Raw genomic sequence first — 14,256 nt, 5'->3', positions numbered from 1 at the left:
AGCCACCCAAACTCATAGTTCACTGCAAAGGTTCCTGACTGTTCCTGTGTTCTGGTACACAGCATGATTCTGCAGGGCAGGAATTTTATTTCCCACCCCCCATCCCAGTGATTAAGGCAAACCATGACAAACAATGTGTCGTAAATGGCCAATGGAAAAATTAATTTTCTTTATTAATTTCCTAAATGAAGAAGACTTGAGATGCAGAGAAAAGAATGACTTCTGATGTTACCATCATTTATCAACGAGGACAAGTGTATGAAATAAATTCACATGCTTTTTGGTCAATTCAAATAAAAACTACAGCTCGAACTTGACACTTGACTGGTTCTTTAAAACTTGAGTCTTCAGAGAGATTAACCACATATAGCAGGGTGTAGCACTGAAAATTTCAGTCAACGCCTTGGGCTCTGGAGTTCAGAGTTCCCGAACTATGAGTACCTGTTCAACTGGTTCCTGGGTAACTTCAATTGCGCTAGTGGAGCATCCCAAACCATGGCCCTTAGGTATTCCATTACAAAGGTTCTACAGACCTTGATATACTAGTGTTAGATATAAATATTTTTAGAACTTGATTGGGTACTTTTTTTTTTTTCTTGGAGACAGGGTCTCACTCTGTCACCCAGGCTGAATTGCAGTGGCGGGATCAGGACTCACAGCAGCCTCGCCAGCCTGGGCCCAAGATATCCTCCCACCTCAGCCTCCATAGTAGCTGAGACCACAGGCACGCACCACTACACCCAGCTAATTTTTGTACTTTTTGTAGGGATGGGGTTTCACTATTTTGCCCAAGCTGGTCTCAAACTCCTGAGCTCAAGCAATCCACTGGTTTCAGGCTCCCAAAGTGCTGGGATTACAGGTGTGAGTCACTGTGCCTGGCCTCAGGTACTGTCTTAAAGGCTATACCTCCCATTATCCATAGAAACAGCAAGCAAATAAATTAGACATATTTATTTGTTCCGAAAGAAGAAACAACTTTTCAAGTATACAAATGATATTCAGCATAAAGAAACCTAAGAGTGTTAAAAATTCCAGTAGTCCACCATCCAGAGCTAACTGCTTTTGTTTTTTTAGACAGGGTGTTGCTCTGTCACCCAGGCTGGAGTGCAGTGGCATGATCTCGGCTCACTGCAATCTCAAGCCTCCCAGGCTCAAGTGATCCTCCCACTTCAGCTTCCCAAGTAGCTGGGACTCCAGGCGTACAACACTACGCCTGGGTAATTTTTGGTATATTAGGTTAGAGATGGGGTTTTGCCATGTTGCCCAGGCTGGTCTCCAACTCCTGAGCTCAAGCGATCCACCTGCCTCAGGCTCCCAAAGTGCTGGGATTACAGGTGTGAGCCACTGTGACTAGCCAGATAACCACTTTAATGAGTATTTATTTACAGAAATCTGTCTACTCTTGTACATACATATGATTTTATATAAATGAGGTCCCATTGTGCATTCCATTACTTATTGTTGAGAGAAATAAAAAGGGTATGTCGAGAACCTATTTCCATGGCAATAAATTAAAATCTACAACACATCACTGTTTTTAATACTTGTACATTATCCTATTTGGCAGATTCACCGTAACTTAATCTTTTATTAATGGACACTTTCACAGCAGATAGTATCCTTTTAGACTTGTTTCAAGATCTCTTTGTGAAAAGTTTCTAGATATCAAATTACTATATTCAAGGTAACAGATAGATTAAAATTGGAAATACTGCCAAATTGCCTTCTACTGAAAAAATTTTGCAAAAACCTGTAACATCACAAGGGTACCCATTTTCCCACATTCGCAAGTGTATTTTATCAATTTTCACCAGTCTAAAAAAGATAAAAATATCATTTCATTTGTATTTCAATAACTGAGTTCTAAAACAGTCACACTTTTACTGGTAATTTATATTTCTTTCATACATTAACAATATTTCAAAAATATTACTCCAAACCTTTCTTTTCTTAATCTTAGAGATCTTTTCTTCTGGCAAAGATTTAAATTCAAAGAGGTTCTATCCGTTTCATTATAGTTTCCTTTTGTGACATTCAAGTAAAAATAACTGTAGTTTATTTTATTTTAAAAAGTATGCATAATATAATTAAATTCTTATAAAATTTGTCTTTTATCCACTATTTAAACTTCTTGCTACACACACACACGAAGGAAACGCAAAATTCTGATGACACTGGCTGCCTCCAAGAAGGGAAACTTGTCAACAAAGGCGCAAGGAAGCCATTTCACTGTATTCCCAATTGTACCCTTGGAATTTGCCATGTGAATTTATTATCTATATTTTTTGAAATTCATATTCCTTGATTCAGTGATTCTACATCTACGTATGCATACAGAAGAATAATCAAATGCCAAAAAAGGCTTCAAATCCAAAGATATTCACTACATTCCTAACATGAAATCACAAATATGTCCAAAAACTGAAGAACAGGAAAACTAATAGAAAATATATAGAATATTAAAGATATTTAAAATCATATTTTTAAAATGATAAACTTACATGAAAACTTATTTATAAGGGAAAATTTTTTTAAAAATGAGTTTCCACAATTTATTTCTAATTTTGCATCTTCTTCAGTTATTTTCATGTTTCTTTTCCAGTTAATTTCTCCACTAAGTTTTCAAACATTAACAGATACCATAACCAAATATTGATACAGGCCCAGCAGTACCTAATTAATAATTTATCCTAATAAGAAAATGACTGATTTAACCAAAGTGATTTCCCATAGGCATAGTATCAAAAAGATAAGGACTATTTTAGAAACTTAAAAATCCAATCAGTAATTATTTTTTGTTAAACATGAGGTATCATTTACATAAAATACAATGTACCCAGCTGGGTACAGTGACTCCCACCTGTAATCCCAATGCTGGGGGAGGCTGAAACGGGAGGATCATTTGTGGCTAGGAGTTTGAAACAAATCTGGGCAACACAGCAAGACCCCCATCTCTACAAAAAATGTAAAAATAAGTCGGATGCGGTGGCAAGCGCCTGTAGTCCCAGCTACAAGAGAGGCTGAGGCAGGGATATCGCTTGAGCCTAGCAGGTCAAGGTTACAGTGAGCTATGACTGAGTCACTGCACTCTAGCCTTGGTGATAAGGCAACATCCTGTCTCTAAATAAATAAATCTGCACCTATTTTTGGAGTTTTGAAAGCCAAATAAGCCATTAAATCACTACTACCATCAAGATTTAGAACACTGCCATAAGCCCTAAACAATTTTTCATGCTCCTTTGAAGTCAATCTCTCTCCACTCTTGAACCCAGGTAAACGCTGACCTACTTCTTATTATTAAAGGTTAGTTTTGCATTTTTTAAAGGTGTCATACAAATGTAATCACATAAAACTTTTTTGTGTCTGACTTCATTCACTCGGCATAGTGTCTATGAGACCCATGCTGCTTGTTGCATGTAACGGTTCATTCCTTTTTATTGCTGAGGAGTACTCCATTGTATGATTATATGTGGTGGGAATTATGTCAACTCCTTCTGGTTCTCAGATCTTTGGACTTAGTCTAGAACTACACTGCTGGCTCCCCTGGGTCTCTAGCTTGCCTACTGCAGATAATGGGACTTCTCAGACTCCATTAGTGCATGAGACAATTCCTTAAAATAAATCTGTGTGAATGTTATTGTATCAATAAAATATATATGTATCCTATTGGTTCTTTTTCTCTGGAGAACCCGGACTAATACAAAATACTACAATTTGGTTATCTAATACCTTTTTTTTTTTTTTTTTTTTGAGACTGAATCTTGTTCTGTTGCCCAGGTTGGAGTGCGGTGATGCAATCTCAGCTCACTGCAACCTCCCCCTCCCAGGTTCAGGAGATTCTCTTGCTTCAGCCTCCCAAGCAGCTGGGATTACAGGCATACACCACCAAACCCAGCTAATTTTTGTATTTTTAGTAGAGGCGGGTTTCACCATGCTGGCTAGAATGGTCTCAAACTCGTGACCTCAAGTGATCCACCTTGGCTTCTCAAAGTGCTGGGATTACAGGCATGAGCCACCACGCTCGGTCTCTAATAGCCTACTGATGGGCGTGAGATTGCTTCCAGTGTTTGACAATTAGGAAGAAGTCATATATTCTTGAAGAAATCTTTTTATGGATAAGTGTTTTCATTTTTCTTGGGTAAACAGTGGAAATGCTGGATGTTAGGACAAGTGAAAGTCTCACTTTATAAGAAACTGCCAAAATGTTTTCCAAACTGGTTGTACCCAGTTTACATTCCCACCAACAATGCATTACAGCTCCAGTTGTTCCACTATCCTCATCAACATCTGGTATTGTCATACTTTTTCATTTCATTCATTCTAGTAGCTTAGCAATGGTTCACTGTGGCTTTAATTAGCATTTCCCCAGCGCCAAATGCAGTTGAGCTAAAGTGCTTTTTGGCCACTTACACATTTTCTTCAGTGATATGTCTAATCAAATCCATTGTCAAATTTTTAACTGGTTTGTCTTCTTATTAAATTGGATTTATGTATTCTGATGCAAGTTCTTTGTCAAATATATGCACATAAACAGTTTTGTCTTCTTTTTGGCTTGTCTTCTCAATTTTTAATGGTCCCTTTTGAATAGCATTTTTTAATTTTAATAGACTACAATTTATCGACTACTACTTTTAATAGTTCATGCTTTCTGAGTCCTAAAAGACCTTTGCCTAGTCCAAGATTAAGATGATTCACTCCTGTTTTCTTCTAGAGTCTTTCCATTTTACCCTTCATATTTACGTCTTTCATCCATTTGGAGTTCACTTTTGTGTATAGTTTAAGGGATTATCCCCCTCCCCCATATGGATATCCAGTTGTTCCAGAACTGTGTGTGGAAAATACTATTCTTTCTCCCACTGAATTACCTTAGGAAACTTTACTGAGATGTGTGAATTAGTTCTCAATGTTCTATTCTTTTCCATTGATCTGTACCTCTGTCCAAAGGCAATGCAAGTTCTCCAATTTTAATTATTCCTTTTCAATATTGTTTTGGCTATTTTAGTCTTTGCAGTTTCATATAAATTTTAGGATCAGAGTAGGAATTGTGACAGTTGACATCCTTAGTTTGTTCCTGATCTTATGAGGAAAAAAATATGATGTTAACTGCAGGCTTATATCATAGATACTTATATATAATAAAGCAGTCCTTTAATTAGAAGGTTGACCTCTAGTCCTAGTTTCCTAAGCATTTCTAACATGAAAAGATGGTGAATTTTATCAAATACTTTTTCTGTATAAATTGAGATAATTGGCCAGGCACAGTAGCTCATTCCTGTAATCCTAGCACTTTGGGAGGCCATGGCAGGTGGATCACTTGAAGTCAGGAGTTCAAAACCCACCCGGCCAACATGGTGAAACCCCATCTCTACTAAAAATACAAAAATATTGGCCAGGCGGGTGGCATGCGCCTGTAATCCCAGCTACTCGGGAGGCTGAGGCAGAAGAATCACTTGAACCCAGGAGGCGGAGGTTGCAGTGAACCCAGATTCCACCACTGCATTCCAGCCTGGGCCACGGAGCAAGACTCTGTCTCAAAAAAAAAAAAATTTTTTTTTTAAATAATCATGTGGTTTACCTTCTTTTCTCTTAGATAATACAGTAGCAGATACACAGCCCATTCTTGTTATTTATGGCAGTTATTTGTTCTATAAAGTCACAATGAACAATAAATTAGCAAATACTGCGCCATTGTTCTTAGGGAATACAGTTATATTCCGATAAGCCTCTAATCACAACACTTTCATCAACCAATAAATACATACGCTTGTTTAACATATGTTTCTGCTTAAAAATATCTTATTTAATACATATTACTGGTTCATTAACATTAAACTCATAGGCAGCAGCACTATAATTCATGCCTAAATGAAGTTATCTAACACATGTTAATTTCTCCAGAAGGCACATCATAGCTTTCTTGCACTTAAAAACATTAAATAGCACTTCAGTACTGTGCTTGGGGGCGTAATGATTTCAAACAACAAAATCATTAGCAAAAAATCTGAAAAACATGGCACGATCATGAAAAGGACATTTGTTTATAATACAAGAGCTGAAGAAAAAGAGAACCTTGTTTGACTCAACTGGGAATGTGTATGTTGGATAATTCAAATGTTCCACTGCACAGCATGTCCACAAATGACCACAAAAGAGCAAATAAGTATTGAGTTTGGAGTTACAAGTAACTTTTAGGTAGTGGGCAAATGTGCCGATACAAAATCTGCTAATAGTAAGGATGGACTGCATACTGATTTTTTTACTATTAAATCAAACTTGCATACTTGGGGTAAATTCTACCTGGACATGATGCATCATCATTACATTTATATTGCTGGATCCAACTTGCTAATATTTTGTCAAGAAGTTTTGGGCCAGGTGCAGTGGCTCACGCCAGTAATCCCAGCACTTTGGGAGGCCGAGGCAGGCGGATTGCTTAAGCTCAGGAGTTCAAGACCAGCCAGAGCAACATGGCAAAACCTGGTTTCTACAAAAAACACAAAAATTAAACAGGTGTGGTAGCATGTGCCTGTGGTCCCAGCTGCTCAGGAGGCTGAGGTGGGAGGACTGCTTGAACCCAGGAGGTCAAGGATGCAGTGAACCATGATTGTGACATGCACTTGAGCCTGGGCAACAGAGCAAGACCCTGTCTTCAAAAAAAAAAAAAAGTTAAAATTTTGTGTTCTGTAGTTTTCTTACCATGTCTGTGTGGCTTTGGTATTGGAATAATACTACCTCATAAATTATTTATGGTATTATCTCTTCTATTTTCTTAAAGGGTTTATGGGCAATTGGTATTATTAAAACTCTTTCTTAAAACTCTGACAATTTACAACTGAAGACATCTGGTCTGGAGTTTTCTTTTTGGGAAGATTTTAAATTATGAATTTTTTGGCCAGGCACAGTGGCTCACGCCTGTAATCCCAGCACTTTGTGAGGCCAAGGTGGGTGGATTACAAGGTCAGGAGTTCAAGACCAGCCTGGCCAAGATGGTGAAACCCCGTCTCTACTGAAAATGCAAAAAAATTAGCCAGGAGTGGTGGCATGCATCTGTAATCTCAGCTACTCCGTAGGCTGAGGCAGAGAACTGCTTAAACCTGGAAGGGCGGAGGTTGCAGTGAGCCAAGATCACGCCACTGCACTTCAGCCTGGGCAACAGAGTGAGACTCAGTCTCGAAAAATAAATAAATAAATAATGAATTTTTAAATAGATATAAGGATATTCAGGTTTTCTATTTCTTCCTGAGTCAGTTTTGCCTGTTTATTTTAAGGAATTTTTCCATTTCATCTAAGTTGAATTTATTGGCATAAAGTTGTCCATAATGTTCCTTTATTATCCTTTTAATTTATGTACGATCTGTGGTAACATCTACTTTTTCATTCCTGATATTTAAAACTTGTATGTTTTTCCCTTCATAAATTAACTAAAGGTTTATCCATTTTATTTATCCTTTCTAAGAACCTGGTTGTGATTTGACTAATTCCTCTACCAAACAGGTTTTTGTTTTGTTTTGTTTCATTTTTTGTTTTTTTTTGAGACGGAGTCTCACCCTGTAGCTCAGGCTGGAGTGTAGTGGCATGATCTCGGCTGACTGCACCCTCTGCCTCCCGGGTTCAAGCAATTCTCCTGCCTCAGCCTCCCAAAGTGCTAGGATTACAGTCATGAGCCACCACACCTGGCCAACAGTTTCCTATTTCACTGGATTCTATTGCCTTTATGATTTCCTTTCGTCTACTTACTTCGGGTTTAGTTCTTTTTCTAGATTAAGGTAGATACTTAAATTATCATTTTAGACCTTTCTTTCTAATATAATCATTTAAAGCTATACATTTTCTTCTACATGTTTTAACTGTATGCCACAAAATGTATTATGTGCTTTCATTACCATTCAGTTCCAAATATTCTGTGACGACTTCTTTGACCCACGGATTCTTTAGAAATGTTTAATTTCCAAATACCTGAGATTTTCCAAAAATCTTTCTGTTACTGACTTCTAATTTAATTCTGTTGTGGTCAGTGAACATATTCTATATTTCACTCTCTTTAAAGTTACTGAAACTTACTTTATGGCTCAGCATACAATTTATGCTGGTGAATGTTCCAGGTGCAGTTGAAAAGAATATGTACTGTGCTATTGAAGCAGGACATTTCCCTGATCCCTTCTCAGGCAGTAACAGGGATACATGGGCGCTGGAACTAGCCAGTCACTTCAGCGCTAGCAGGGGTGAACTTGCATTCACTTGTTGCTCCACCCCTTGCAGGAGGAGGAGCGCAGGTAAGAGGGTGCAGGAGTCGGGGCGACTGCTTTTGGGTGCAGGCAAGAGCGAACTCCATACTAGCCCCAAGGCATCATCTAGGGGAGGGTGCTCATGACCCTTGAAGCCCGAGGGGAAGTGTTACAGCACCCTTTTAACTTTGCCATCCGGAAACGGATTAAGAGTTAACAGCTCAGTGGAGGGTCAGTGTGACAGTCTTTTGTACCCACATTCGTGGCATCTGAGTTCTTGTCCAGCACCCAGGAGGAATGAGGTCACACGAACGAATAGGAAATGATAAATGCGGGGGATTGTATTGCTGATGAAAATGGCTCTCAGTGCGAAGAAGAGTTGAAAAGGAGATAGAGCAGGAAGGTATTCTTCCCCTGGAGTCCAGCCATCCAGACTCCTCTCTGAAGTCAAACTGCTTCTGACATCCAACTGCAGTCTCCAATGTCCAGCTGCTTCTCTTCCCTCTGCCAGCAAGGCCTGGGGTCTTTATGGGCACAGGATGAGTGGCAGGACAGGCCATGGGTGGTTTTGGAAAAGGCAACATTTGACCAGACAAACAGCGATGTCAGTTCTTACACTGGTCCATGGTACCAGGCTTTTTCAGTTTGAGGGCAGGGCCCTCGCCAGGGACTCACCCTCTTCTGCCCAGAATTTCCCTGCCTCCTGTCCCTACCACTGTTACTGAGTGTTCTACAATGCAACTTAGGTTATATTTGTTGATAATGTTATTAAGTCTTCTAAATTCTTATTTTCTCTCCACTTATACTATCAATTACTGGTAAACAAATGTTGAACACCACTTCATGAATTTTGATTTTTTCCTATTGGATGCAAACACTCTTACAATTGATAAATTAACCTCCTTGTCATTCTGAAATGTCTCTGTTTTTTCTTGGTAATATGTCTTACTCTGAAGTCTCCCTCAAACAGTAATCATTGTATTAGCTTTCCTATGCTCAGTTTTGTACAGTGCTTATTTTTCCATCTTCATACTTTTAACCTGTTTCTTTATATTGAATGTCTTGGTAGATGTCATATAATTAGATCTTACTTTTGTTAAATCCAGTCTGATAATCTCTGTATTTTAATTTAAATGGTTAAACTATTTAATATTATATGGTCATACCAACCTACCATCTTGCTTGTTTTCCATTTTCTCTACCTGTTCTTTGTTCTTTTTTCCCCTTCTCTTCCTTCATAATCTTGGTTTGGTTGGTAATCTACTGAAACATTACCTATATTTCTTTTACTTTTCGCTTAGTTGCTCATTCTAGGGTTTTATAATATGCATCTAACTTTTCACACTGTACCTTCAAATAAAAATACATCATTTTACATATAACATAAGACCCTTAGGCCTAAAACTTCCATTGCTGCTTCCTGTCTTTGTGCTACTATTGTCATTCCTTTTATGTAGACATTATACACACACAATATGCTATTATTTTGCTTTAGGCAATTATCTCATAAAGAAATCAAATAATGTCCAAAAGTCCCTTTATCTTACTCATTAATTGACTATTTCTGGAGCTTATTCTTTTGCATACCAAGTTTCTATCAGATATCATTTTCCTTCCACCTGAAGAACTACCTTTACCATTTTTTATAGTGTAATTTACTCTCAGGTTTTGTATGTATAAAAAGCCTTTATTTTGAAGGATTTTTTGCTGGGTATAAAATTCAACCTAGGTTTACAGTTTCATTTTATCTATTAGCACTTTAACAATGCCAAATTCTATTTTGCTCTGTCTTACATTGTTTCTGGCAAGAAATTTGCCCTTTTTTTGGTTGTTTTTCTGTACATAAAATGTCATTTTTCTTTAGGTGTTTTTTTTTTTTTTTTTCTTTTTTTTTAATTTTTTTTGAGACGGAGTCTCGCTCTGTCGCCCAGGCTGGAGTGCAGTGGCCGGATCTCAGCTCACTGCAAGCTCCGCCTCCCGGGTTTACGCCATTCTCCTGCCTCAGCCTCCCCAGTAGCTGGGACTACAGGCGCCCGCCACCTCGCCCGGCTAGTTTTTTTTTTTTTTTTTTTTTTTTTTTTTTGTATTTTTTAGTAGAGACAGGGTTTCACCATGTTAGCCAGGATTGTCTCGATCTCCCGACCTCGTGATCCGCCCGTCTCGGCCTCCCAAAGTGCAAGGATTACAGGCTTGAGCCACCGCGCCCGGCCTTCTTTAGCTGTTTAAAAAACTTTTTTTCTCTTTATCACTGGTTTTCAGCCATCTGATTATGGTGCCTTGGTGTGGTCTTCTTTGTGTTGATTCTGCTTGAGAGTAACTGAACAACTTGAGTCTGCATGATTATAGTTTTTATAAAGTCAGGAAAATTTTACAGCCATTATTTCTTCAAACTTTTTTTGTGGCTCTTCCTTCTTCCTTCTGAGAGTACAATCACGCCCATGCTATCACACAGATCACAAAGGTTCTTTTCACTGTTTCTTTTAATCTTTCTCTTACATTCAATTTTTGTGTGGTTTCTACTGCTGTTTTCAACTTCACTGATCTTTTTCATCAGATAAGAAACTGCTGTTGTCTGCTGTTAGTCTTGATCAGTAAATTTTTCATTTCAGTTAAATTTCATTTTAGAGATTTTGGTCAGTTCTTTTTATTTCATTTTTCTCATTACAATCATGTTTTCCTTTACATCTCTGAGCACATTGAACATATTTATAATGCCAGTTTTAAAAATTTTTGTTATATAACATCATCTGTTATTTCATAGTCTGTTTCCACTGCTATAGTTTTCTCATTACAGTTTACATTTTCCTGCTTCCAGTAATTTTTTACTGGATGCTAGACAGTATTGTGTTTTTAAGTATCAAGATTTTGTTATCGTTCTTGAAAGATTCTTGTGCTTTTTTCTGAAAGTCAGTTAAGTAACCTGTTTACCAACTTGATCCTTAAAGTTTGTTTTAAGCTTTTGTTTGGACAGACTTGGAGTAGCCTTTACTCTAGGCTAACTTAGCCCCACTTTTTTTTTTTTTTTCTTTTTCTTTTTGAGACGGGAGTCTCGCTCTGTCGCCTAGGCTGGAGTGCAGTGGCACGATCTCAGCTCACTGCAAGCTCCGCCTCCCGGGTTCATGCCATTCTCCTGCCTCAGCCTCCTGAGTAGCTGGGACCACAGGCATATGCCACACACCTGTAGTCCCAGCTACTCTGGAGGCTGAGGCAGGAGAATGGCGTGAACCCAGGAGGAGGAGGTTGCAGTGAGCTGACATCGTGCCACTGCATTCCAGCCTGGGCGACAAGAGCAAGACTCTGTCTAAAAAATAATAATAATAATAATAAAATTTTTTTTAAAACTCCACTCTTACAGTTATTTGAAAATAAAAGTTGTTGTTACAGTCGCCTATAGTGCTATAGAATACTAGAACTTATTCCTTCCATCTAGCTGTACTTTAGTAGTCTTTAACCAACCTCTCCCTACGCACCCCCACCAACCCCCTACCCTTCCCTGCCTCTAGTAACTACTATTCTATTCTCTATTTTCATGAGATCAACGTTTTTTGCTTTCCCATGAGTAAAAATGTGTTATTTATTTTTCTATGCCTGGCTTATTTCACTTAATTTTAGTCCTACCAGGATCATTGACGTTGTTGTAAAACACAGAATTTCATTCTTTTTATGGCTAAGTAGTATTCCATTATGTATATATACCACATTTTTTTTATCCACTCATCTATTGATGGACATTTATGTTGATTCTGTATCTTGGCTATTGTGAAGAGTGCAGCAATAAACGTAGGGGTGCAAGTATCTCCTTAACATGCTCATCTCCTCTCCTTTGGATATACACCTAGTAGTGGGATTGCTGGGTCCAGCCTCACCTTTGAGGAACAGTCAGGAACTTCAGCAGACACTGTGGCCACTTCCTGGTTCTGGTTCTGGCTGCAGACTTGTCAGTCCAGCTAAGGCAGCACCAAGTTTCTTTTTTTTTTTGAAATGGAGTCTCACTCTGCTTCCCAGGATGGAGTGTAGTGGCGCGATCTCGGCTCACTGCAAGCTCCATCTCCCGGGTTCACACCATTGTCCTGCCTCAGCCTCCCCAGTAACTGGGACTACAGGTGCCCGCCACCCACACCCGGCTAATTTTTTTGTATTTTTAGTAGAGACGGGGTTTCACCGTGTTAGCCAGGATGGTCTCGATCCCCTGACCTCGTGATCCGCCCACTTCGGCCTCCCAAAGTGCTGGGATTACAGGCGTGAGCCACCTCGCCCAGCCGTAATTTAGCCCCACTTTTAAGGCATGGCCCTTTTGGGCTCTACTGAACATACTAGGGGGATCAAAAACAACTCAGCACTCTGGTAAGTGCTTTACAACTCCCTAACTCTGGGAATTACTTATCTTAGAGCTCCTCAGTCATTCCTTGTCCGGCCTAACGGAGTTTCACTGTACACACATTCTATATATTCCTTCAGGAAAAGCTAAAGAAAACACCTATTTGGATTTCTAGAGCTCTTTTTCTATACAGTTCCCTCTTCTCTGACACTTTGTCCAGCTTTTACCAGCCACTGCAACCTCTGTGAATTCCAATCCCTATCTCACTGAATCAACAAGGCATCACACCCTGAGATTCCTCCTGCCTACAGTGTGATCTAAAATGCGTCTTCTGGCAGAAATCTAAGGCAATCATAGTGCGCACCTTACTATGTTTCCGTTTTCTCAAAAATAATTTTCCCACAATACCTGTAACCTAATATCTAAAAAATAGCTCTGGCCGGGCGCGGTGGCTCAAGCCTGTAATCCCAGCACTTTGGGAGGCCGAGACGGGCGGATCACAAGGTCAGGAGATCGAGACCATCCTGGCTAACACGGTGAAACCCCGTCTCTACTAAAAAATACAAAAAACTAGCCGGGCGCGGTGGCGGTCGCCTGTAGTCCCAGCTACTCGGGAGGCTGAGGCAGGAGAATAGCGTGAACCCGGGAGGCGGAGCTTGCAGTGAGCTGAGATCCGGCCACTGCACTCCAGCCTGGGCGGCAGAGCGAGACTCCGTCTCAAACAACAACAAAAAAATAGTTCTTTGATTACATCTTTTGTCCAATTTTCTCACTGTTTACCATAGAAGGGACTATTTCTCCATCATGGTCAGAAATAGAAGTCTCTTCACGTCCAAGTATTAATATATCATATCATTATGATATTGTTACAGGAGTTATTAAGAAATTATTTTAGGCAGATAGAGAGGAAAAGGAGTCCTTGGGAAGTTTTTGTTTCTTTTAAAGCAGCTCCAGAAATGTTTCTTGTCTATAGCGGGAAAGCCCCGGCTCTTAGAGCTGGGCCAGCAAACTTTGATATGCAAATGCTGGCCATTAGAAACTGGGTCCACCCTTGCCCGGGTGCAGGAGCTCAGGTGTCTAATCTCAACATTGTGGGAGGCAGAGGCGGACAGATCACCCGAGGTCGGGAGTTCAAGACCAGCCTGGCCAACGTGGAGAAACCCCGTCACTACTAAAAAAGTACAAAATTAGCCAGGTGTGGTGGCGCATGCCTGTAATCCCAGCTACTCAGGAGGCTGACGCAGTAGGATTGCTTGAAGCCAGGAGGTGAAGGTTGCAGTGAGCCGAGATCTCGCCACTGCACTCCAGCCACTGCACTCCAGCCTGGGCAACAAGAGGAAACTCCGTCTCAAAAAAAAAAAAAAAAACTGGGTTCACTCAAATATGGCGATTCTCACTGTCTTCTTCCTTGCCCCAACATGTACCCGGCAATGTGGCTGCCCCCACATATCCCCATGTATGTAGAACATCATAGCGCCCTGCATTTGCGTATTAAAAGGCTAGGGTGGGAGGGCCAGTTTTATCACAGGCTATGTGAATGATATGCCTGGTCAAACCAATCCCCTGAGACCTATGCAAATCAAACACCACCTCCACCAGCCTCCTCATGTAAGCAGCCACTTTTCCACCGCACACAGGGTTTCCTCTCTTGGCTTAGGAGCCCACTCCCTCTGTCTCCGTATGAGGGAGCTTCTTCCTTCTCTCTTGCCTATT

The 14,256-nt window shown here is 39.8% G+C and overlaps 1 protein-coding gene and 1 long non-coding RNA gene across 3 annotated transcripts in view; one reads left to right on the top strand and one right to left on the bottom strand.

Moving 5' to 3' along the window:
- FAM117B (family with sequence similarity 117 member B) overlaps positions 1–14,256 on the bottom strand; it is a 138,424-nt gene that overhangs the window by 81,532 nt on the left and 42,636 nt on the right. The gene's annotated exons all lie outside the window — the stretch shown is intronic.
- LOC141408214 (uncharacterized) lies at positions 9,434–11,277 on the top strand. The gene is made up of 2 exons (XR_012421390.1): positions 9,434–10,089; positions 10,444–11,277. It is a non-coding gene; the product is annotated as an uncharacterized lncRNA (long non-coding RNA).

The sequence above is a fragment of the Macaca fascicularis genome, chromosome 12 (genome assembly GCF_037993035.2).
Source record: "Macaca fascicularis isolate 582-1 chromosome 12, T2T-MFA8v1.1".
NCBI lineage: Eukaryota > Metazoa > Chordata > Mammalia > Primates > Cercopithecidae > Macaca > Macaca fascicularis.
This window is presented reverse-complemented; position numbering and strand designations above follow the sequence as displayed.